At 41.0% G+C, this 25167-nt stretch overlaps 1 protein-coding gene across 3 annotated transcripts in view; it reads right to left on the minus strand.

The window, feature by feature from the left end:
- Positions 1–25167, minus strand: part of znf536 (zinc finger protein 536) — a 248216-nt gene that overhangs the window by 112190 nt on the left and 110859 nt on the right. The window contains exon 1 of one of the 3 annotated variants that reach the window (XM_044030799.1): positions 1768–2295. The exons of the other annotated variants lie outside the window; for them this stretch is intronic. The gene's annotated coding sequence lies outside the window, so the exon portion shown is untranslated. Of the gene's footprint in view, positions 1–1767; positions 2296–25167 lie in introns of those variants that run through there. 3 annotated transcript variants of the gene reach the window in all.

Raw genomic sequence — 25167 nt, forward strand, 5'->3', positions numbered from 1 at the left:
ATGCACTGCCGCCTACATTACTGAGTACAAATGTGTTATTTTGTGACTTCTGTGTCCGTAATTCTTCATTTGGTTCCACGTGAGTGACAGAAACTTGACAGTTTAGGCAGCGGTAGAGCAGCAGCTGCTGTGTCTCCATGGCGCTAAAAACGCTGATCTTCTCTGTGGACTTTGGCGTGAGGGAGAGTAAACGATGTACACACTTCAGTTTCCATTTAGAAAAAGCAGCGTGGCCATCAATTATTTATTCATTTTATTTATTTATTTTTTTAAATCCTCTTCACAAGAATCATAAAGCGATTCCACTGAATTCATCCAGGATATAAAAGCGATGCCATCTTCTCTAAAAGCTCAATAAGCGGCAAACATTTACGCCCGATCGCATGTTCTCCGCAAAGAACATTAATAAAACAAGCAACAATTAAGAGATAAATGAGTATTATGTATACGTGTGTGTGTGTGTGAACATAGGGAGAGTAAAAGTTTGTCCATCAGGAGAAACACTTCTTCAGTTTCTGATGTCCTAAGAACGTGTTTTCGACTTTTTCTCGCTGTTAAACGGCCGTTTCCTGAGTGTCAACTGAACTTTTTGGTACGTTGAATTGCCAACGCCAAAGTCCATAGAGAAAATCTGCATTCTTACATTACTGCTCACAGGAGTCGTTGATCCACCGCTGCCTCCAGTAGAGAATTTAAATGTGCTATTTAGTGACATTTGGATTCAGTGAATGACAGAAGCTTCACAGACGCAGTAGAGCAGCAGCTCCTGTGTCTCCGTGGGATAAAAACGCTGATTTTCTCTATGGACTTTGGCGTGAGGGAGAGTCAAAGCTTTATTAAACTTCAGTTTCCACTCAGGAAAGACTGATCCACAGTGACACTCGTCTCAAGAATCATGTAACATCATTAACACGGGCATAAATAAACAGAATAAGTCAATGAATAGCATGTGTATGTGTGTGAATACTGGGAGAAAACAGAGTCAAACTTAGTTTGACTGCTTTTTAAACTGCATTTAGGGTGAGACCACAGCTTCCATCAGCAGACACGCTTCTATCAGAGAAGACCTTATTTGAATGGCTCTTTTTTTCTTCTTTACAGAGGCAGCTGCCTTTTGGAATAGAAATCTGTGATTTAAACTCGGCTGATGAGCTGTTGCTCATTTGGGGGAGATAGCAGCTTTGCCCTTTTCTTCAATTTGATTTCTGCCTTTATCTTTAACATATAACAAAGGCAGATAGACAATGGAATAATGTGAAATGAACTGACGAATCCAGTTTGTGTGCTGTGTTTCTTTCTTTCTCTCTCTCTCTTTCCTTTTTTTTACAAACGTATCCTGGCTGACGAGCGTATGCAAATGAGGCACATTAATATGCTTGCTTTGCTCCCGAGTCATTTTATATTTTTTCCCCTGATTAAAAAGGACATTTCTTATGTGACATCCCCCCTCTGCTCATATCAGCACACACATGCCAGTGTGGAGGGAATTTGAGGGTGGTGTAGAGAGTGGCAACACACACACACACACACACACACACACACAGGAGAAGACACAGCCCTTTATATTAGACAACAATCCCGACGTGTGAATGTCCTCTAAAAACAGACAGAAAACACAGACCAGGACGCTGCTGTCAAATATTTGCTCGCAGAAAACGCTCGTCAACAACTTCTCCCGTTTCCACATCAAACACACACAACATTAATATTAAGGAAACAATATGGCGTTTAGAAGAAGATCAAAGTCACGCTTTTGTCGCTTCTTACCGGTGTTTTTTTTTTTTTTTTTAAAGGAAAGACCCCGGGGCCACTCGGCTCAGCGTGTTGCAGACTCCATCAGCATCAGCAGCAGCAGCAGCAGCAGCAGCAGCAGCAGCAGCAGTCTCCACTCTGCTACTGTATCTACACTTTGAGCCGTTATTGTAACCTCTATCACCCGATTATTTCCTGGCATGTTCGACAAACGCTGCCTCATTAAAGAAAAAAAAGCCCATTGGCTCCCGTGATGTGTGTGAAGCCACAGAGACTTCCTTCAGCTTTTTCACACGATACTTCACTTGTTGTCTTTATAGTTTTGTGGTTTAATATTCAGCAGAGCGCGCGCACACACACACACACACACACACACACAGAGTGAAACTGATGTCACTCTGCTTCTCTTAATGCATTTTTTCCTCCTCTGCTCTTTTTTCTTCTTCTTCCAGCCTCAGCTTAATTATAAGTGGTATCTATAATACAATGGAAGTGTATTTCAGCAGCATTTGAATGTGCTCGTCTTTATCAACAGCAGCAAAAGAATCAGAAATGCAGTTGCCCCCTTCCTCTAATTGTTACCATGTAAATGAGTAAAGTATATGAAAAGGCAGTTTCAATATTAGAAACAGACACCTGATATGAATTCATATTGAAGGGACACGTGGCCAAATGTTGGCATTTAAGACGAGAGGCGCGCGCAGGGATCGAGAAAAAAGCCATTAGTCGGACGTTACTTTGTATTTTTCTCTTTTTTTTATGTATCGACACGTGAAAAGCCATCGATTCATCACAATGCGATACCTCATTAAGTCCTAATGAACAAACTCATTGCGTTGAACTGATCAATCATTATTAGCAACGTGTTGAATTCCATCATATTTGCACCAAAATCATTAATGAGACGAACGCGCCGCCGCCGCCGCGGTGGTGATGTGGCGCTGAGGGGACGACGGGGAGGTTTGCCATATGTTGCATGTAGTGAAGCAGTGAAAATCACCTTATAGGGGGAAAAGTTGGAGATTAGAAGGGATTTCTTTTAATTCATCTTATTTAAAGATAAATAAATAAACATAAACACACACTGACATGTTGTCCTTCATCTCTCGGCGTCTTCTTCACTCAGACACAGAGTTCATGTCATTATTTCCTCCTGTAATGATCCCATCCCGACTCCGCCCCACAGTTTCCAACCTCCTCATCTAAACTCATCACATAAATATGTAAACATGTGAAATTAGATAAAGACTCTAAATATTATTATTATTGTTATTATTATTTTGCAGTGTTGTAATGTAACAAAGTACAAATACTGCAACTTTTACACTTTGACTACATTTCCTCTAACTCTCTTTGTTACTCGTTACAACCAAAGTATTATGGTCTGTATTTATAGAGTCTTGATGACCTGCCTTACACTACAGTTTTCACTCATTCATTGTTCTCGCTCAAGGACACATAGGAATTGAACCTAAAGCCTTCCAGTTGAAAGACAACAGGCCATACCACTGATCCACCATGGGTCAATCCTAACTCCTCACCTTTTTTTTTTTAGTACTTTTACTTCTAAAACTTAAACAACTGACTTTTGATACTTAAGTGCAGTAAATGTCATAAACTTATAGTAATATTATAAAGTGACTTTAACCTAACAAAGGTAAGAAGCGTCTACTTTTACTCAAGCATCACTTAAGTTACTTTATACAGCTGCTGTTATTTTGTTATTCATTCCATTTCCTGTGCCACCAGAGGAAACTCGCGCACCACAATTTGAGAACCGTGGCTCTACATTATCTCACATATGATTTAATTAATATACGTTCAAAGAACACGTGATTTGTCAGCGTTAGGACAGAAAGTGAGCGCGAGGGGGAGCAGCGGGGATCTGCCCAGCACGCGGACTCTGACCCCAGCGACAAATGAATGAGTGAGCGAGCGAGTGAGCGAGTGAACCGGAGCCTCTGCCTCTGTGTGAGCGGAACAATGTGTCATTGAGTTTAAGAGCCGCTGTCAACAGGTAGTTCAACTTTCAAGCTCGTCCTTTCCCCGCTGATCAGTGCGAGAGAAGAAAAATGTTTTCAGTCTTCTCATCCGTCCTGTCGGCTCTGACAGCCGCGGGCGGGTGGGGTGGGGGGGAGAGAGAGAGAGAGCCATGGGAGGAAGATCAATGCGGGACAAGCGGATTCCCACAGTTCATTGTTCTGGGACCGGCCAAATCATCTTCCCAAGACAGGCCGGGAGCTCAAAGCTTCCCTTTATGATAACCATCCCTGGTATTATTCCCACTCTGATGATGATGATGATGATGATGATGATGATGACCTGCAGATGTCTCTGTCCCTGAGCATGTGTGTGTGTGTGTGTGTGTGTGTGGACACCTCTCCCCAGCAGCGAGGACAAACCCCCGCAGCAGAGAATAAAGACGAGCGGCGCATTCACACAGACAAACATTTAAGAGATAGAACTAATAAATAAGTAAATAATGATGCAGCTTGTGTGTTTTCTCCTGAAACTACAGACGTTGAATATGATAAACATGAGGCTGTGCGTTGGATTAAGATTATTCTTCTGTTAATTATTACTCGTTTGGTTAGTAAAGTGTCAGAAGATGTTGATCAGTGTTTATCAAATGTCTTTATTTGTCAACAAACTATATATCTATACATATATATACAGTATATGTGTGTATATACTTTATATATGTGTGTATGTTGCGTTCAGTTTTTTTTATATAAAAAATAAATATCCTTCCTTCCTTTCATCCTTCCTTCCTCCTCTAATGTTCAAAGTGTAAAACTGATGCTGATGTTCACTTGCACCTGTGTGTGTGTGTGTGTGTGTGTGTGTGTGTGTGTGTGTTAGACTGCCACAGAGACAATGGCTACAGTGTATCTGTCATAGTTTACATCACTGCTGCTCGCCCTCACACACTCACACACACACACACATTTTAAATACATGTTTACAGTGTTTATATGTATTGAATCATATGTATAGATTAAGATTTATAGATGTCAGAAAATGTGACTCAATGTTTACCAAAACATTGTTGTTTTGTTTTGTCCCCAAACTCCGATGATATATGTTTTCATGACTTTCTTAAATAAATCAGAAAATATTCACATTAATAATGGATTCATTGTCATAAGTGTAGATATTTAGAATGTTTAACACTTTCCTGACCAGTTCTCCTCACAATTTAACTTCTTTTCTTCCTTTTTTGTGCATTATTTTCTTCCTCCACCTTCATCTTCATCTTCATCGGATCCTGAACCTATTTCCTCCTGTGACGTGTGACTGAACGTCGATATCTGTCCCGAATAAGAGAAGATCAGGATCAGGAAGACTTGCTGTTTTTCTTCCACTCACGCTGCGAACATTCTGCTAGAGTTTTGCATAATGACTACAGTGGAGTGGGGAGGGTGTGTGTGTGTGTGTCTGTGCGTGTGCATGTGTGTGTGTGTGTGTGTGTGTGGCAGTGGTGGAGGTGGCGGCAGAGGGAGGGGTTGTTGTGACAGGTGCTGAAATCAAACGAGGGAGGGCGACGGAGACAAAGGTTCAATTTACTAAGAGGGGACTTTAATTGTTACACAGCTAATTAAGAGAAGAAGCTTCTTTGTGCACTCGTGACTATTTACCAAGGTGTGTGTGTGTGTGTGTGTGTGTGTGTGTGTGTGTGTGTGTGAGGGGAAAAGATGGGGTGTTACCTCAACATACAAAATATCTTTTCACAGCTTCCGTGCTGCGGGGAGTTTGGGACTTTTTCCTCCGTTTCTTTTTTTCCTCCAACTAAAACAAAAGTCTACGGCTAATTAGCGGCGCTCATTACAGAGAAGTGAGTCAGGTAATTATTTTACATCACGCTGCCGATAATTGAATGATTCTTCAATGTCTGAATGTCTGTTTGAAAGTAGCTCTTCCTCCGCGCTCGCTTTACTGTAACCTCGCTCTCTCTCTGTCTCTCTCTCTGTGTGTCTCTCTCTCTGTGTGTCTCTCTCTCTGTGTCTCTCTGTCTTTGTCTTTGAGGATGAACGCAGGTACGCGCCGCCGTCACCATATGCTGAGAAATGAAAAGTGGGATTTTTAAATATTGAAAAGTGCCACATGTCATGTGTTAAATCTCCCACTTTTCTTTTGAGGAGTTTGTATGAAAAGTATAAAAGTACCTGAAAAGTGATACTTGAGTAAAATAAAGTGTAAAGTTTTATAATATTACTTCAGTAAAGGTCTTAAAATTGATGACATTTACTGGACTTTAACACAGAGTATATTGAAGACGACACGTTTACGTCGCCGTAATTACGCGACGGTTTGTGTAATCGGAAAAACTCAAACCGTTTCTGAAAGCTCAGAAGTTGCACGTCAAAGACAACGCGTGGTTATTACGGTAATTTCCTGTTTCAAGAAGCCAGCGAATCAGCGCCCGTACATAAGTATAAGCATTTCTTGGCCCTGTTTTAAGACATTTGAGACAAAACTCAAAGAAATGTTACTTTAAATATGTTTTACACTGTTCAAAACTCAAATTTAACACAAACAAAATTTGGTTATAAAAGGTTTTTTTTTCATTTTCTTCATTTTAAATTGTTTATAAACTATTTTAATATGCATTAAATTGGAAATAACAAACAGATATTGAGAGTTATTGTGGAAAAAATGACTTTTATGGTTAAAATAAGCACATTTTGAGGTTTAGGTGTTTAAGGGTTCAGTATTAAAAGTAATTCTCTGAAATGTACTTATTTTTAAAAGTAAAAGCGTGTGAATGATGAGTGAATACTGTAGTGTAAAGCTAGAAAAGCTCTCTATAAATACAGACCATAATAGCAACTCTTCTTCTTCTGATTTTATTTGGTCGTAATGAGTGACAAAGATAGTTTTAGAGGAAGTGTAGTGGAGTAAAAGTAAAAGTACAGTCCAGATAGTTGTACTTAAATAGAGAAGCAAGAAGTACAGTCAGACTTATTATGTAACCTCACTCGGTCTCTTTTTTTCTTTTTTCTTCACTTCCTGTTTAAGAAAAGCTCACTAATCTCGTCAAAGCCATCAGGAAACTGCGTCTCCCGCGTGCGTTACAATGTCATGTTGCCGTGGACCGACATCGGCCGATGTTTTCTTTTGTGACGGGAAGAAGAGAAACTCAGTGAAAGAATATAAATCAAATATGAAGCTAATGTGGCACTTGATATCAGAGAGAGAGGAGAGAGCATTATCTCCTTTAAGGCCGGCGTGTATTTATTACACACTAATTGTAGCAGAGGAAGTGCTTTACAGGGGTGTGCTCTCGTGGGGGGTGGTGGAGGGGGGCTGGGACATAAGAGAGCATGTTTATCTATCAGACTTTATCAGAACAACACAGCGGTGACTGCTCTTAAGATCACAAGACAGGGCTCAGAGAGTGGTGGAGGGGGATGAAAAGGTTCACAGGACAAAATAAAGAATGAAAGATGGATCCAGACAAGAGTGGGGGTGGTGATGGTGGTGGGGGGAGGAAGACGAGCCATGCCAGCGAGGCGACGTTTGCCTCGGCGCCAACAGCTCAGTGAAAGGCGGCCGTGATTAAAGCAGGAGGGAGAAGTTGGGTGAAACCTCAGAGGAGATTTTCTCTCCTTCTTCTTCTTCTTCTTCCTGAAGCCTCTCTGTGAACCGGACTACACACACACACACACACACACACAGGGGTTCACACTGCTATTCTTCTCAGGACTCTGCATTCACTTCCCTTTTGTTTGCACAGACTAGAAACAAAACCCCTTATCCCTCACCTTAACTAAAATCTTAGCCCCGAACTTAAGCAGCTGCGACAAAATGAGGTTCTGCCAGGTTTTAGTCTCCATGAGGACTACGCGTCCTGACAAGGTCAGTGTTTATGACAGTAAAAGGTCCCAAAGAGGCAACAAAAAGAAGTCTGTGACCCTCAGATTAAAGGGATGGCTCTTAACAAAAAGAAATCTACATCAGCTTAAGTCTAAGATATCTTAATAACATGTTCTCGTGTTGATCTCACTGTTAGAGAGGAAACTGAAGATCACGCTCCCTGCACCAAACCCCATAGAGAAAACCAGTGATTTTAACATCACAGCACACAGTGAGCTGTTGATCCACCGCTGCCTCCATCACGAACTTGAAATGTGTCATTTAGTCACTTTGGCGTTTAAAAAGCTTCATTCAGATTTACCCGCGTGACACAAGTTCAGCAAAAACAGCAGCGGCGCATCAGTAGCTCAGTGTGCTGTGAGGTAAAATCACTGATTTTCTCTCTGGGGTTTGGTGCAGGGAGAAAACGTGTTGTTTCTCAGGCTTTAACGATAAATAAAGGAGGTCAACACACAATACAGACTCTAGAACCAGTGTGTGTGTGTGTGTGTGTGTGTGTCAGTCAGTGAAAGGTATGCTCTGGCCATGTCCCAGAATTCCTTGCGTCTGTCTGCACCACAGCTTCATTGGGGAGGAGTGAGTGCGTCCCAGCCAACATGGCATTTCCCTCATTCTTCTCTGCCCTGCGTGACCTTCATCTTCGTCACTGACTTATCTTCCACAACAAAGGTTACAGTACACACACACACTCATTAAAAAGATACAACACACACACACACACACGCAATTTAGTATGTGCGTGCTCTGGTGGGCACTAAGTTCATTAAGGCAGTGGATGTTTATAATGAAAAATGACCTCTTTGTAGTTCAGTGTATGAGCGTCTCCCTCGAGACACACACACACATCATCATGTTCTTACTACACACACACACACACACACACACACGAGTGGCCTCTGGATTATGAGGATTATGTTATGATGTAATTATAAACTATGACGTGAGTTGAATACATCAAACCCCGTAAAAAAAACAGATGACAACATGCAGCGCACGGGACAAAGACGGACGCTTTAACATTTTACATCGAGCGCTGGGCGGCGCATCAGTGGATGACATTGGTGCCTCGCGACAAGCGGGTCAGCAGTTCGGATCCTGGTTTGGCCCGTGGACCATATGTGGCCCCTCCAGTGGCCCGCCAAGTTATTTAAGTCTATTTTTTGGACATTTAAAGATGAATTGTGCTCTTTTATTTTGAAATTCTGTCACAAATGTCATTATTTTGACATCTTAATGGAATCCCGCGGCCCCCTCCTGACCAGACCAGTTGCTCATTTGAGTTTGAGACCCCTGTTGTCTCTGTGTGACCTGCACCTTTCACCCTGAGTCAGCTGGGATTAGCTTCAAACCCCCCTGTGACGCTCATGTGGAGGATACATCAGAAGACAATGAATGAATGAATGAATGAATGAGTGAATCTAGAGCTAAGCAAAGCTAAAATGTAAAACTGATAAACTGAGACGTGTGGATGATTTAAAAACAACCACAGTCACTGTTGTCGGTGTCAAAGACGCGGAGTTAACATCCGTCCTCTGTGAGTTCAGGTCTCAGTGCTTCTTCAGATCATGATCATTAAAAACCACGTTCAGACGTGGTCTCTCTCCCTCTCTTACACACAGTCCATCCACAGGCTGCATTAAAGACTCCGCCCTGTGATTGTTTGGTGCAGTGAAACAACGGTAATTTGACTTTTTACTTTACTTTTAACACTTTTTCCCCCACAATTGTTTAACTTCTCTTGATGTTACAGCAGCGTAAGTAGAGCTTTGATTCACTCAGTTTGTCCTGATTGTTTACTCATCGTATTAGGGGCATGTCTTACTGTGAAAGAGGCGTGTCTTACTGTGAAAGACGGACGTTTGGTGGTATTTGTTCAGAAATATCCTGTTTTTTTGAATGAATGCTTCGCTAGTAGCTCAGTGCTAACAATAACATTGACTGAAGACGCTGTGTCTCAAAATGACCTGAACCATCACAAGGAAACAATTCTAACCCTAAAACCAAGGCTTAAGCATCATAAGTTGTGAGGACGAGACAAAATGTCCAAAGATAGGTTTGAATCAAGATAATATGTCCTCTACAGACATGTATACACACACACACACATTCACAGATTGCTAGCCTTCTTAGGACACTGCATTGATTTCCATTCATTTGAACAACCTTAACAAAGTCTTATCCTTAACCTTAACCATAACCACAAATCTTAACGAGTTCCTTAGACCCATTAGGACCAGGTTTGAGGACTACTGGTCCTGACAAGGTCAGTGTTTATGATGGACAAATGTCCTAAAAGACATAACAAATACAAGAACACACACATGTTTGTATAGAATTGTTAGTGAGGGACATTTCTCAACTCCTTAACTTAACCCAGGCCTAAACCCAACTTCTAAACCTAAAACCAGGTCTAAAAGCTGTCAAAAAGCCCTTTAAAGTTATAGGGACACACAAAGACCTAACGAACACCCAGGTTTGTGCGTTATCCTGAACCTGAACCATAACCACAGTTCAAATCTGAGTCCTAAACTTAAGCCAGTTCCTTCAGAAATCTGTCTTATTGGGACCAGGTTTGGGTCTCCATGAGGACTACAGGTCCTGACAAGGTCAGTGTTTATGACAGAGAAGAAAATGTCCTAAAGAGGTGACAAATACAAACACACACACACACACACACACACACACACACACACACACACACACACACACACACAGCAGCATGTCGTCTATAAGTTCCAGAGGAGCCTGGGGTGTTGGATGTAGTGGTGTTGGGAGGTGGGGGTGCAGGGTGGTTATAATCTGCATGCCCTCTGCCATCTCCCATCAACGCAGAGCTCCTCTTCCTCTCCTCCCTCCCTCCCTCCCTCCGCACTTCTCCTCCCATCCCTCTCCATATTTTCTCCCCCTGCATCTGATTAAGTTAACAATGTGGTGTTATTTGCATGCTGATTTCGCAGACCCCCACTCCCACTCTCTCTCCCTCCCTCTCTCTCTCTCTCTCTCTCCTCAATTCTCTGACAAACAAGAGAGGCAGGATCAGAGTAATGTGATAGCACAGCAGCCAGCCAACGCAATCTGCCTCAAAGACCAGGTGTTCGCAATCCACCTCCCTCTTAATTCCTGCCCCCATCATTTCTCTTGTTTTTTTTTGTTTTTTTTCATTCCTGTTATTCTTCTCTTCTGCACTTCTTCTTCTTCTTCCTCCTCTCCTTCTTCTTCGTCTCCTCTCATCTATCCCTGGTGTGTTTATAAGGTTGTATTATAATCAAATCTGGAGCGAGGGAGGCCTGTCTTTTTTTATTAATTATAGGCCGCAGCTGATGTGAATGTATTCCGAAAGCATCTTCCAAATAGGTCGGCGGGTACAGTTTGCTATTCTTATCACATTTAAATGTCAACACGGTGCAAAGCCCTACAAATTAGTTCAGGCAGGCTTCAACCCCCATTTAACATTTAAAGCGCCATTCTGTAGGGCTCAAAGAGCGATTTAAATCAGTTTACACACACACACACACAGAGACACTTATATACATACACACAGCACAGATAGCATTTCAAACTTCTCATTTCAACACAGACATTTAACTGCCAACCTTTGCCAGAGAGGATTCACTGCACCGGTGTGAAAGAGACGTGTGAAAAAGAGAGGGAGCAAAAAAATAAAGTACAAAAAAAAAAAGAAAAAAAGGGAGATTTAAGGCAACAGAAACAATGCATTAGCTTTTATGAATAATAAATTTCCCTGTCAATCCGCGCGGAAAAGATCCAGGTTTTTCTTCAGCATCTCTGCATACATTCATTGTCCGAATGAATAAATCAGAAGGAGAGGAGGAGAGAGGAGAGGAGGTTTGTGTTCTTGAGCTCTACCCCATCACTGGTAAATAACAACAATGATTTGAAACACATCTGTTCACATGCAGTGCCAACGAAGCCCTATAGAGCCGCACCAGACAATGGATGCCGAGCGCTGTTGTTCCACGCGCTGGCGGTGGCTGTGGCATACCAAACACACACACACACACAGGCACACACAGGCGCACACGCACACGCACACAGACACACAAACAATCGTAAAGTGACCGAGAGAAAAGCAGTGGACATTAGAATCCACCACAGAATTATTCCTCTTTCATTAGGAAAAACTGAGACGACGACGACGTGAGAGCGACAAAGCCGACACGACGGCAGGAATACACAACGTGTGAAGTTGAACACAATGAGCGAATGAATGAATTAAATATGAATTGAAAAACTTAAAACTCCAGCGTCTAAAATGTAGGTAAAAAATAATTGTTTTTTTTTTGAGGTTTGATGCTAAATGAGGTGAAGGCTGAGAATGTTTTACGCACTGAGCCTTTAAAGTATATGTTTTAAAGGGATAGTTCTATGGTATAATAATTTGAATTTAAGTACGGGGAAGTGTTTTTCTGTGGAGTTAACGTTTTGGCTCTTCTTCAACAGAATATGATGTAAAATTTTGTAAATTTTGATCCCATTTCGAGGCAAATAGTTGCTAAAACCTTAACATGTCACTGGTGGAATCACAAACAAGCTCGGACGCAAAGAAAAAACGGATTTTAGCCAAATAACAAAATGTTTACCTAATGATATCTACATGCTAAAGTCTACTGTATCTGTATACTGTAAATCCAGTGCTTTTTTTCATTGTTAGCCTTTTACGACTAAAAACTAAAGTTTACTTTGCTTTGTGAAGTTGTTCACTCTCTCACACCAAACCAGTGATTTTCACATGGCAGCATAAAGGAGTTGTTGATCCACTGCTGCCTCCGTCAGTAAGTTCAAATGTCGTATTGTGAGTGTGATTGTGTTGAGTGTGGTGTTTGAAATCTTGCGTTCAAATTAACCTCAGTGACACAAACTGACCACACGAGGCAGCAGTGGACCGGCAGCTCCTGTGTCGCAGCGAGCTTAAAGCAACCATTTTCTCAATGGGGTTTGGTGTGAGAGAGTGAGCGATTGACAATCTTCAGTTTCCAGTCAGAAAAGTCTGCTTAATGACCCGCAGTCAACAATAAAACAAAAACACTGAGTCCACTACAGACACAAGTCCGAGCCCTGGAGTCAGCGGCGACGTTGGAGACGTTGGAGACGTCGGTCGCGTCGAGCCGTTTCAGAGAACCTGCAGCTGGAGATGTGACCCACGCTTGTCAGGGAACCAGGATCCAGCAAAAGCCCACAATCACAACGTTATGTTATCAAGTCTCTCAAAAGTTCTAAATCATGAGCCGGAAAACACTGATACACTCCCCAACTGAGCTCAGTCCATTTTAGTTATTTATTAACCGGGCTATTGTTACACTATATATGCATTAATATATATTAGGCAGCCTAATATGAGAACAAGAGCCAGTGTAGGGGTCACAGAAAGACTTGAGTATCAGCTTACACTTGCCCTATTACATCAGCATAAGTAACTGAATCCTAAGAGATAACTAGCTTATGAGAGACCCAATCCCTCTGACTGTCTTCCCTCTACCTCTAGGCTCGGCTTTGACTCTTTCTCATCCCGCTCACAGCAGAATGTTCTATGGGTGCGCCTAATGCGGACTCACTGAAATGTCAAAGCATTATATATCCTTTTATGCACAGAGTGGCCCCTAAGGGTTTAATTGACTATGCTGTAAAGTGAGTTTGAGAACCGCGAGAGAGCGAGATGAAGATGAATATGTTTCATTAGAGGGCAAACAGAGCCTGATGGCTGGAACTGGCACTGAGAGATGGGGAAGAGTCTAATATGGATGAAAAAGTACACTCATCCATTCACAGTTTGGCACCAAATGTACAAGCGGCGGCGATGTACAACTCCACGGCCCGATCACCTTTCCGTGGATTTGCCCCGGTAGCCGTTAACGCCGGGAGTCCAACTTTGTTATTTTTAATGGTACAACCAAGTGCCGATTCATGTCAAATAAATCAGCGGCAAATTTCTGTTCCTGACGGAGCCGGTGCAGATAATCATGAACTGCTCCGCCTTTATACAGCAGAGCTCGAGTCCGAAGGAAAGAAAACACATTTGACGACATGGACACGTTTTTACCCCCAATTACAGATGATTTGCAGAGTAAATCAGTGTTTCCTTAACTTTCTAGATGCGGACCAACCTTTTAAAGATGGAAAACTATCATGTCATAGCCTGGCTAACACCAGATGTCTTCTGCTCGAGACGGTCCTCCAACCAAACGTACATATAGGTCCTTTCAAAACCAGCGTGGTAACCCTAGTGGTTAGTATACGTTACAGCAACCTTGGGTGTGTCGTCCTTTAGTAGCTGAGGTTCCCACCAGCAGTTCGCTTAGACCTTCGTATTCAGGGATTGGCCAAAACGACCCATAGTTACGTGTCAGCTGGAGGAGAAGGTGCTCGAAACAACAGAAGTACATAAAAAATGTCGCTGTAGGTAACTGGACAGACCTACAACCAATCACCACCAAGTGCCGGAAAACGTCTCAACAAATGTCGGGTAACGGCGACTTTGCCCGGCGAGCTCCGAGGAGCAAATCGCCTAAAACGGACGCAACAACCAAATCGAAACACGGCCACTCTTTGGTGTTCGCTGTGTTGAAGCTGCTAGACGTCGAAAAACGAAATACATACCCTGCTTTACACAGGGTACCACTGGAGGTACACGAGCCACGGTTTGAGAACCACGGAGCCAGGCTAACCGTGACCCAAATCATGATATAAATCATGACCAAAAGCACACAAATCTTCATGTAAAGATTCTGAAAATGTGCAAATTGGTTTGGTGGGGACCCAAAGAAATTTCTCCCGCGCCCCATCTGTGGGTCCCGACCCAGACGTTGAGAGACACTGGTGTAAAGGACTGTTGATACCCGCACACATGAAGTGAGTTCAAACAAAAACAAGCCATGCTAATGTTACAGAATCAGAGAAAACGTGGCGTTCCTTTAAGTCAAAGCAGAAAAACACGAGACATTCGACTCATGTTCATGTTTTGCAGCAGTTTTTGAGAAAAGCAGGCGCAGGTGTTGTCATCGATTTGTACGAATGATACTCAACACTGGAAGTTCTTGTTCTTTCCTTCTTTTACAGTTTCCCCCCCCCTTCCTCCCTCCCTCCCTCCCTCCCTCCCCTCAGCCTCTGTCGTTCTCCGAACCAAACAAGGAGGGAACGAGCTTCCAACAACTGTCTGGCAACTTCAAATACCGATCAAACAAACAACAGAGCAGGAGACAGAAGAGGAGAGAGGAGAGAAGAGAAGGAGGCCCCCGCTACTATCCCGCGGCCTTCGTTTACCAATTACGCTGAGAACCTGCTGACAGGTGGGTTGTCACAGTGTCTGCTTAGCCACCCAACTCCCCTCGCCTTCCTCCTCCCTTGCCTTCGACATCCCATCACGTCCCGTCGCACAGTCTTTTAGCTCGTGAAGAGGAAGCTCCTCGCGCTCCTCCAGGCAAACGAGGGAGACGAGAGCAGAGGAGGAGGAGGAGGGGGACGAGGAGGAAGAAGACGCTGGAGAGTTTGGCTCCTAGAGAAACAGAGAGGCTTTGATTTTTGGAAACGTGACAAGACAAGATGTTGGAAAGGTTAGCGTCGTCTCACTGTGATCTCGCACACGCGGTACTTCCACAGGTTTTTCAGGAGCTTCTTACAGAGCCTCAACCTCAGGGGCCTCAAACTCAGATGAACTGGGGGCCAATGAGGGGTTTGGGTTGACATGAGCGTCAAATCCTATCACTACATTCCATCATTTTAACGATATTCATGATGAATAGATGGTATCACTTCAAAGTTAAGAGAGTCTGTGATGACATGGAAAGCCAACAAGGTCACAATTAAACACGTGGAAGCAGAAATTAAGCTAATACATAATTACATTTTACATTTAATGTAATACATTTTAAATTCTGATACATATAAGCTATAGCTAACTAGGAATCATATTTACTTTATATTCTACTTCCTCAGCAACTTAAATTAGGGCTGAAATGATTAACAATTAATCGCCAACTATTTTGGTAATCGATTAATCAGTTTTGTTTTTTCATAAATAAAATTCAGCTTTTTTCAGATTCTAAGATGTGAATATTTTCTGGTTTCTTTGGCTCCATATAATAAAGAAATCATTCAAACTGAATCGTTTTGTGTTTGTGGACAAAAACAATAACTCATTTCCAGGTTTGAGCAACATTTTTCAACATTTTCTGACATTTTACTACAGACCAAACGATGACTCGATTAATCGGGACAATAATTAACAGATTAATCAATGATTAAAGGGTCGAGGAGTTATCGGGGGCTGCAGGTTTGACTTTACATTCTCCCTTAAAACCAGAAAAAAATACTTAAAAAAGTTGAACACCATCTTAGAGTTTTATAAATGAGATTAAAGGTTTGTTGTTGTTTTTTTTAAGAAAACCTTCAAAACGCCATAAAATGAGAAGAAGTCAACATTAATGAGTTTTTTGTATCCAATACAATCACCTGTCAATTATTATCTTCATTTATCGATTATTTGTCCATTAAATTGTCAGAAAATGATGAAAAAGCTTTTTTTCCCCAAGTTTCTCAAACTTAATAACAAAGTTCTCTGATGTCTTGTTTTTGCCCACAAACCGAAGAAACCCGAGAATATTCACATTTTTAGAAGCGGGAGAGAATCAGAGAACAGACTGAGAAAGTCATCATGACACTAACTGTCGCTTCCATGTGATAGAAAACTTCCAGGAGGTTCCTCTGTCGCGCCGTCTCAGAAACTCAACCACCCGGCGAACACGGCGGAGACAAAATATTATCACAACGGCTCATTAAAGGGAACGGAGACGAACAAACAAAGCAGCCTTCACCGCGCTGTCACCGGGAAAACTCCTGCGTCCAAACTCACGCTGGTGACAGGGAGGCGAAGGTGTCTCCCTCCCGGCGGCGGCAACGGCGGGTTGCGAGTGTTTTGACTGCAGTCTCTATTTGTTCTGTGACAAATCTAAAGTGTGTGAAAGACCGCGGCGCAGCGGAGGACAGAATCAGCCTCTGTTCTTCTTCTTCTTCTTCTTCTTCTTAGAGAGGAGGTGAAACTCGCACTGCTGCCGCTGTGACTCAAGCGTATGATTCACATTTCACACTTTTTTGCGTACTTACTTTGATATCCTGATATTTAACATCACAGTGAGCGGAGATTCTTCACTGCAGCCGGTAAAGGAGAGTCCATGGTTCTCAAACTGTGGTGCCACACGTACGTGGAGCTGAGGACTTTCAATAATCTAAAGTTTTAGGTCTGGTTTTGTAACATTAGCTTGGCTCTTTAATTTAACTCACTGTACATTTTTGTGTGGATTTACAGTCTTGTTCACCTGTGATTCTCAAAGACTGGGTCAGGACCCACAGATGGGACGTAGGAGTATGTTTTGGGTCCGCCCCCAAACAATTTTGTACAATTCTCTGAATCTTTGTGTTAAGATTTGTTTCTGTACAATTAAAATAACAATTGGAAACTTTGCACTTGTCATGATTTATGTTGTGACTTGGTTCACATTTAGCAAGGGTCCACGGTTCCCAAACTGTGGTATGTGCACCACCAGTGGTACGTGAGCTGATGACATCACAAGAACTCCCAATCACATAGAACGGGCAAAACTGTCAAATAAATCCTGTGTCTGTCAAAAGACAAACGTCGGATTTGGACACATTTTGATATGTGTGCATCGCTCTAACATCAGAATAATTTCCATCCAGATCTAATCCAGATTACGGATTTGGCAGGCAATTTTAATGTAACCAGGTTCAGTCCCATGTGTGTTTATCTCAGTTTATGAATGTTGTCATGATTAGCAGGAAAAGTTCTATACACCCCTCCCCCTCTCCTCTGTCCACCATTTTTCCTTTCACCACAACCTGCCTTGGCACATTTCTGTGAGATTTCTTCCTGTTAAAAATGAGTTGTTTTCTCTCCACTGATGCTTGTTGTTTCTCTGCTCTCTATAATACTTGAAAGGTTTCATAATTTCATTGAATTAAATACAGAGATCCAGAAAGTTCTTCAGGATCCAGTGGATTAAAAATGCTCTCGTAAAGACCTTGTTCCTTGTTGAATTATAAAAGTGAACAGTGAAGTTAGTTGTTAGTACGTTTCACTCTGTAAACTCTCTCTCTCTCTCTCCTGTTGCTGAATTTTCCATCCCTTCACCTTTTTGGTGATTTGAAGCTATAGTCTGTGCAGTTTAATCCCATAGGCTGCCGCTGACCCGGTGAAAGCACGGCCACACCTACTTACCAATCCCCGAGTAATTAAAGAAGGCCCGCACCATGTCTAAACCTCTCTCTGTCTCTCTCTCTGTTGTGTCTGCGCAGCAACGAGTCCTTAAGAAGCTTAAGGCTCATGTACCTGTCGCTCTGTGCATGAGTGTGTGTGTCTGTGTGTGTGTGTGTGTGTGTGTGTGTGCAGTTCAGAAGCAGACAGATTAAAAGAAGTGATTGGAAAAGTGGAATTAGCAGAAAAAAAACCAACCTTTTTACTGCTTTTGTAATTACTGCAGTTTACCTGTGTGTGAGCGCTGATATTAAATCCATCTACACTTTAAGGAGTGACATTGACCTCCAGTCTGACCAAAGCCATATCCTTAATCTGAACCATGACCAGATTAGGCCTCTAAACTAACAATTATAATCCCATTGATGACGTTTCATGACTGTTTTTTTTTCTTACGTATAACTTTACCTTTAAAATCAGTTCCATTTCCAATAAGGGTTATTTTTCATTTAATATTCTAGATAAAGTCCATGTGTCGATAAATCTGTCATTGATTTATTTTATTTTAATTCATCGATTGCTTGCAGAATTTTAAAAACTTAAAAAAGTACGTTTTTTAAACCATTTTTTATACTCATTCTTGTGACCTTGTATTTTTATTATTATAATAATTATCATTATTTTAATATATATATATATTTAACTATCTTACCCTTTGCATTGACCGTTTATGAGTATTTTTTTTAATTGTTTTATTTATTCTAATATGTATTACTACTATTATTGTACTTTTTTATTCATTGTCTGTGAAAGCATTTTTTAAACTCTCTTTATTATTATTATTATAATGATAAAATATTATGTATTAATATAATTATTTGTTATATTATATATATTACATTATGTTTTTAGCAAACAAACAAGAAAATACTTGCATTTAAACTTGTTTTTTATCAAAATAGTTGGTAAATCAGTCAAAATCTTAGTCCTAAACTTAACCACTTCTGCCTCATTAGGACCAGGTTTTGGTCTCCATTCATTTAACCAAACCATTAACCCTTATCTACAATTAGTTAATGGTTAAAGGTGCAGTGCATAAGGTTTGGAGGTTTTCGTCGTTCTGTTGATTGTTGTTGTTCGGCTTCTGTTTGGTTTCCATGACTGCAGAGGACATTTAACCTTAACCTTTAACTTAACTTAACCACACAATATGTCTTCACCTTAAAATGTACTCATCTATGTCATGAGGACTGGACTTTTGTCCCCATGAGGAAGACAAGTCCCCAAAATGAGATGTAGGTCCCCACAACATGAGGAAAACCTGCAACACACGCACACGCACACACGCACACACACACACACATACACACGCACCGTGACCAAAAAGTGAACCCGGCACTTCTCAGAAAAAACTGGGCCAAACCATATGTCCTTCTTCATATTTTGGGATCAGACTAATTCATTTTGATGATAGCATAAAAAATGATGTCTTCAGAAAGAAAGAAGAGAAAAAAAGAAAAGAGAGAGAGAGAGAGAGAGAGAGAGGGAGGGAATGTGAAGACGGAGTAAAGTGCCACGGGGAATAGATGAGATGAATCCAGGTCTTAGGAGGAATAAAAGAGGGCTGAACTTTAACAGGATCAGCATCCAGGGCAACATTACACTTTCTGACAGTGATAAAATGATGTGTAATTAGGGCAAAAAGCACTAAAAGCAACTTCACATGTACTTTTTTCTCTTTCTTTTCTCTTTCTTTTCTTTTCCAGTTCATGTGTGTGTAACTCGCTGCTTTGCTTTGTGTGGATTCCCAGGATGGCAGGAGTTGAAAGAGACGAGAAGAGAAAGAATAGGAAATGGAAAGACAGCGAGAGTGTGTGTGTGTGTTCTTTAAGAGACACAAGTGTTAAAAGTAAATCATTAAACACACACAACACGCACATGTATGACTTAAAGGTATATTATGTAGAATATTAATGTCAATGTGAGATGTGATAACATCACAAGTTAAAGGGATAATTCAGTTGTTTTGAGGCCTGGTTTCGTACCGTAGTGCGACACTGACGTCGACAACTTAAGCTATTTTACGTTGACACTATTGTCACAACATGCAGTGACAATAATGCACTTCACTTACATTGTGATTGTAATTTCAGGCACTTTCAGACCTTTTTTGTGGATTTATTCACTCCTGACATCACCTAACTGCTCCTAAAGTGATGTTTGTAGCTCTATTTCACGGTTAGACAGCCTTTTTATTTTAAACAGGAAACTGTGGTTTGTGATGCTTTGTAAACCGCGTATCCCCCTCACACCAAAGTCCACAGAGAAAATCACAGCACACAGGAGTTGTTGATCCACTGCTGCCTCCATGAGTAAGTGCAAATGTATTATTTTGTGACTTTTGGGCATTTGGAATCCTTTCTTTAGATTGACCTCAGTGACACAAAGTGACCACACGAGGCAGCAGCAGCAGACCAGCAGCTCCTGTGTCCCCCCGCGAGCTAAAATCACTGATTTTCTTTATGGGGTTTGGTGTGGGAGAGTGAGCGGTTTACAAACATTGTTTTTTTTAGCAGGAAAAGGCCGTCAAATAATGAGATAAATCACTATGACGGTGCACAGGTCTGTACATCACACTTAAAACATAAACTACCCCTTAAATTTGTGTTATCATTAACCCACGAACCATAACATGTTGTTTTTTGTTCAGTCAACACAGATTAAATGAAAAATAACGTCCATTATTATTAAATGCTGTATAAAGGTGAGATAAAGCAGAATTAAAGAATATGTTCTTAAACCTTTCAAAAGAGCCACCGACTTTGTCTTTTTTTAACGACTTCCTGTGTAAATCTTTTACCACAAAGCTTAATAAAATGAGATTACAGTCGTTATTTTAAGAAATAAAGCACCTATTTGTATCATATCTTTTGTTTAGGTCGCTCCGCAGCTGTCGTGAAACAGGAAAGAATCGTCGTGTTTCGTGAAGCGACAGTAAAACGATTGTTTAAACGCCAGAGTTATCAAATAATACTATAATATAAATGAATGTATCCTGTTTTAAAAACACTGATAATGAGTATTTTTTACATTTGTTTGCAGAAAAGTCAAACGACAGACAGTGAAGATTGTCTTCTCTAAATCTCCAGTCAGTAAAAAAAAAAAAACATAATTGTCTTTCAGTTGACAAGAACTAAAAATACAGACAATAGCTTTGAGATGAACGCAGGGTTGGGGGATGTTTTGTCCTTTAGCGGCGTGTTTTCCCTGCACTTTCCCAGCTCAGAATAAACGGATATGTGAATTAAACCCCCATTGTTTTTAAAGAAAAAATAAGATTTGCTGCTAAATTTAGGGCCGCAGCTCTTGTTCCCGCCTCAGTGTGAAAAGAATGTGCCAGTTACGTTGTGTTTGTGTGTTTTCTTTTCCCTCCTTTTCCCCGCTGATCCTCCTCCTCCGACGACGACGATGACATACTGTACAATCTCGTGTTGTTTGAACAAGTGTGAGCCAAGGCAAGGAAAATCAAATAAATAAAACAGAAGACTCATAAACACACAAGTGTAGTTCAGCTGGGCGATTTTTGCAATTAGAAAAGACACAGAAATAATTATTCTGCAGCGCAGTCAGTCGACGTGTGCGGAGTCGGCGATGCACGGATCACGTGTTTAATAAAAAAAGGTTAATCAGTTGTTAATCAGAGGATTAATAACTTGTTATTTTCTTTACAAACCATTAAAATTATGCCATAAATATTTAATGTTGATAGGTCTGTTTTTTTGTGTCAGTGAGTGTGTGTGTGTGTGTGTGGGAGTGACAGCGCGGGGGGGAAGCGGGATGCAGGCACTGATATGTGCTTGATGATGCAGCGCAGACTGAGCTACATCCAGGCATTAATGTGCATTAATCATGCTTTGGTGAGGACAAATAAATTCGTTCATGTTTATTAATGCAACCTTGGAAAAAAAAACAATACATTTTTACATTATTCACAGATTCCACGTTTGATGAATATGTGACGGACATCTCTGAACCTACAGGTCGACCGATATAAGGACGATATTTGGCCTTTTCTCTCCAGCTGATAAAACACAACTGTTTAATGATAAAAATGCAACGCAATACAAAATAAACTCAGTAACCAGTTATTGACCAACTGCAGTGCAACTATATGCAGTATTTTCTAGATATACACAATAGAATTATAGTTAGCAACAGCTACAAGCTCTTTGTGCTTTACATTAGTTTCATAATATGTCTTAGAACTATGTTATTAAACTGCATGTGCACCTATCAACTAACCAACCAACCAACCAACCTACCAATTAACTCACCAACCATCTAAACAACCAATGACCAACCAACTCACAGACTGACCAACCGACCGACAGACTCTCACTAACCAAACAACTAGCACACTGGCCAACCAATTAACTTACTAACCAAACATTCAACCAACATTCACAAAATGGCTAAACATCCTACCTACGAACTAACTAACTCACCAACCAACTCATTGACTAACCAGAACACTGACTCACCAACAAACAAACCAACCAACTAACTCACCAACCAACCAACAAACTCTCTCACAAAACAAACAACAAACTCACCAGCCAACCAATTAACACGCCAACCAACTAAACAACTCACAAACTGGCTAACCAACCAACCTACCAATGAACTCACCAACCACTCACTCAGTAATCAAACAACCGACTCACCAACACACCAACCAGTGACCAACCAAATGATGAACTGACTAATAGAATGACTAAATAAATAACTAAATAAATATTATGGGATGTCAGAATCATGAAGCCAGGAGCAAAAGTTCATTAATGTGTAGGGCGGACGTGGATGAAGTGTGTGTGTGTGTGTGTGTGTGTGTGTGTGTGTGTTTCCTAATCAAAGCAAAAACAAATATTGCTTTTCATTCGCTCCGTTTGTTTGAATGAACATAGAAACATTCCCAAAATACTCATTCCCAGCTCAGATGTAATTAAATTGTGCCTTTAGTGAAAACATGCAGTCGTTCTCCAATTAGTTGTGTTTTTGTTGTCGGGTGAAGACGGAGAATGGCGGTGGGTGCGCCCCAGGCACCTCGCTGTCCCAAAATGGAAGTGTGTCTTGATGGGTGTGTGTGTGTGTGTGTGTGTGTGTGTGGCTGATTGCACAGGGGAGGGGAAAAAAGTGTTTTCAGAGTTGTTGGATGATTTAGTGATTTGATGATATTTTATAAATATAAAACGACTTGAATATACAATGACTCTGACACGAAAACAGCTACATAGAAAATGACATTATTGTTATTGTTATTTGTCCAGTGTAAGACATTTCACTGTTAATTACAGGCTAATAATTACATTAACATTAACTTTAACACGTAATTACTGTGTCATGTACTTCAGTAACTTCACAGTTACGCCATATATCACTGTGATATAGCAGTATTTCTCTGTATGCAGTACACACAATATTAAACTGTCACTTTCTTGTATAAATACTGTCTTTAATGCAATTTCATAGTAGTAATACATGTATAAAGTGTCACATATGATTTAGCAGTATTTTCCTACATGCATTTAGTATTTCATTGTAGCTTTTTGGAAGTACTACAGATATATATATATATATATATATACATACATATACTTACACACGTATGTACAGTATTTCCTGTAAAAGTCATGTATACAAAAGTAAAAATAAAACTTCCTGTAGGAGCCACACCTGCAGTCATTTCAAAATAAAAAGGCAAACATCGCGTTTTAATTGTGTAAATTATCACAGTGAAATCCTGCTGAAATGATAACGATGCAGTTTATTGTGAAACTCACACTCAGAGTCTGTGAATTCCTGGGAATAATTTACAGTGTTGAGTTCAGAGAGTGTGTCAGTCAAATTAAATACATGTGTTTTATTTATTTTTTACTTTTTTTGCTGTACCATTAATCTTTTTTCATGTTTATGTTTCAGCTCTGGGTTTAACGTTTGGGAAAAGACGGAAAATCACAGTGACATTTCCCCACAGCCACAGTCCTGAAACTGAAGCTGAAGCACACATGGAGGTCCGTGGTGTGACCGTCCAGCTCCAGGCCCCGCCCCCCATTTCTTACAATAAAAATGTATTTAAAGTTATATATATGTATATATATATGTATATATATATATATATATATATATATAATTAATTTCATATTTTATGATCCTACGACACAGATGCTTGTTCTCACCTCATAAAATCCACACCTATGAGTCTACGAGGTCTGAAAGAACATTCATCACTTCATCTCGTCGTTAGACAGCTGTTTTCAAAAGGAAACTAAAGTTTAGTGACACCAAACCAAACTCCATGGAGAAAATCAGCGTTTTCAGCCCACGTCGTCACAGGAGCTGCTGGTCTACGGCCGCCTTGTTTGGGAAAGTGTGAGCCACTTATTTAAAGCTGAACGACATTATTCCAAACACTGAAGTCACAGAACGACACGCGATGAATGAGTGATGCGTTTGAACTCACCGATGAGGGCAGCGGCGGATCAACAACTCCTGTGTGCCAGGGAGTTCAGAAAAAACGCTGGTTTTCTCTATGGGGTTTGGTGCAGGTTTGCAAAAGCGGCACAAACTTCAGTTTCCTGTTAATAAAACGTTGTCTGACAGCGACGGTGTAACGAGGTGTTGTGAACTGGCCCTAAACGGTGACTTGAATCCGGGCCAGATTAGATTCTGTCAGACAAACAGCTCTGAGAGAACAAAAGACAATGTGGGAACATGAGCTGCAAAAGACTGTGGACAATTTATGAAAAATAACCTTTTGTAAATCCATCTTCTAATCATTACTCTCTCTGTGTGTCTGCCTTCCTCCATCTTAGGTGCCTCTCTCTCTCTCTCTCTCTCTCTCTCCTTCTTTCCCTTTGTCTTAAGCTCCAAATTGTGTTTTTATTGAAGGTCTACAGGGATCGCTCGGCAAAATGTCATCCATCAAGCTGTCGATGAATCCATCCTCTCATTTAATGATCAGTCTACCTGATATGCATTTTTACATGGCTCCATATACCTATAATGGGAATCAATGGAAAGCAAATAAAGGGCTGGGAGCCTCTGTGTGTGTGTGTGTGTGTGTGTGACGGATGGATGGATGTGGACGCCGGGTATTTGTCAATACACACACACACACACACACACATAGCCCTGTTCTTAACCGCACGGCTTTGTCCTATACACGGCCGGATAAATGTGGCTGCACAGGGTTAGAGAGTGGCTTACATGTGAATCCCACCACATTCTCAGCCTTGAAAAAAGAGAGGGAAAGA

This window comes from Solea senegalensis, linkage group LG7 (assembly GCF_019176455.1).
Source record: "Solea senegalensis isolate Sse05_10M linkage group LG7, IFAPA_SoseM_1, whole genome shotgun sequence".
Classification (NCBI taxonomy): Eukaryota; Metazoa; Chordata; class Actinopteri; order Pleuronectiformes; family Soleidae; genus Solea; species Solea senegalensis.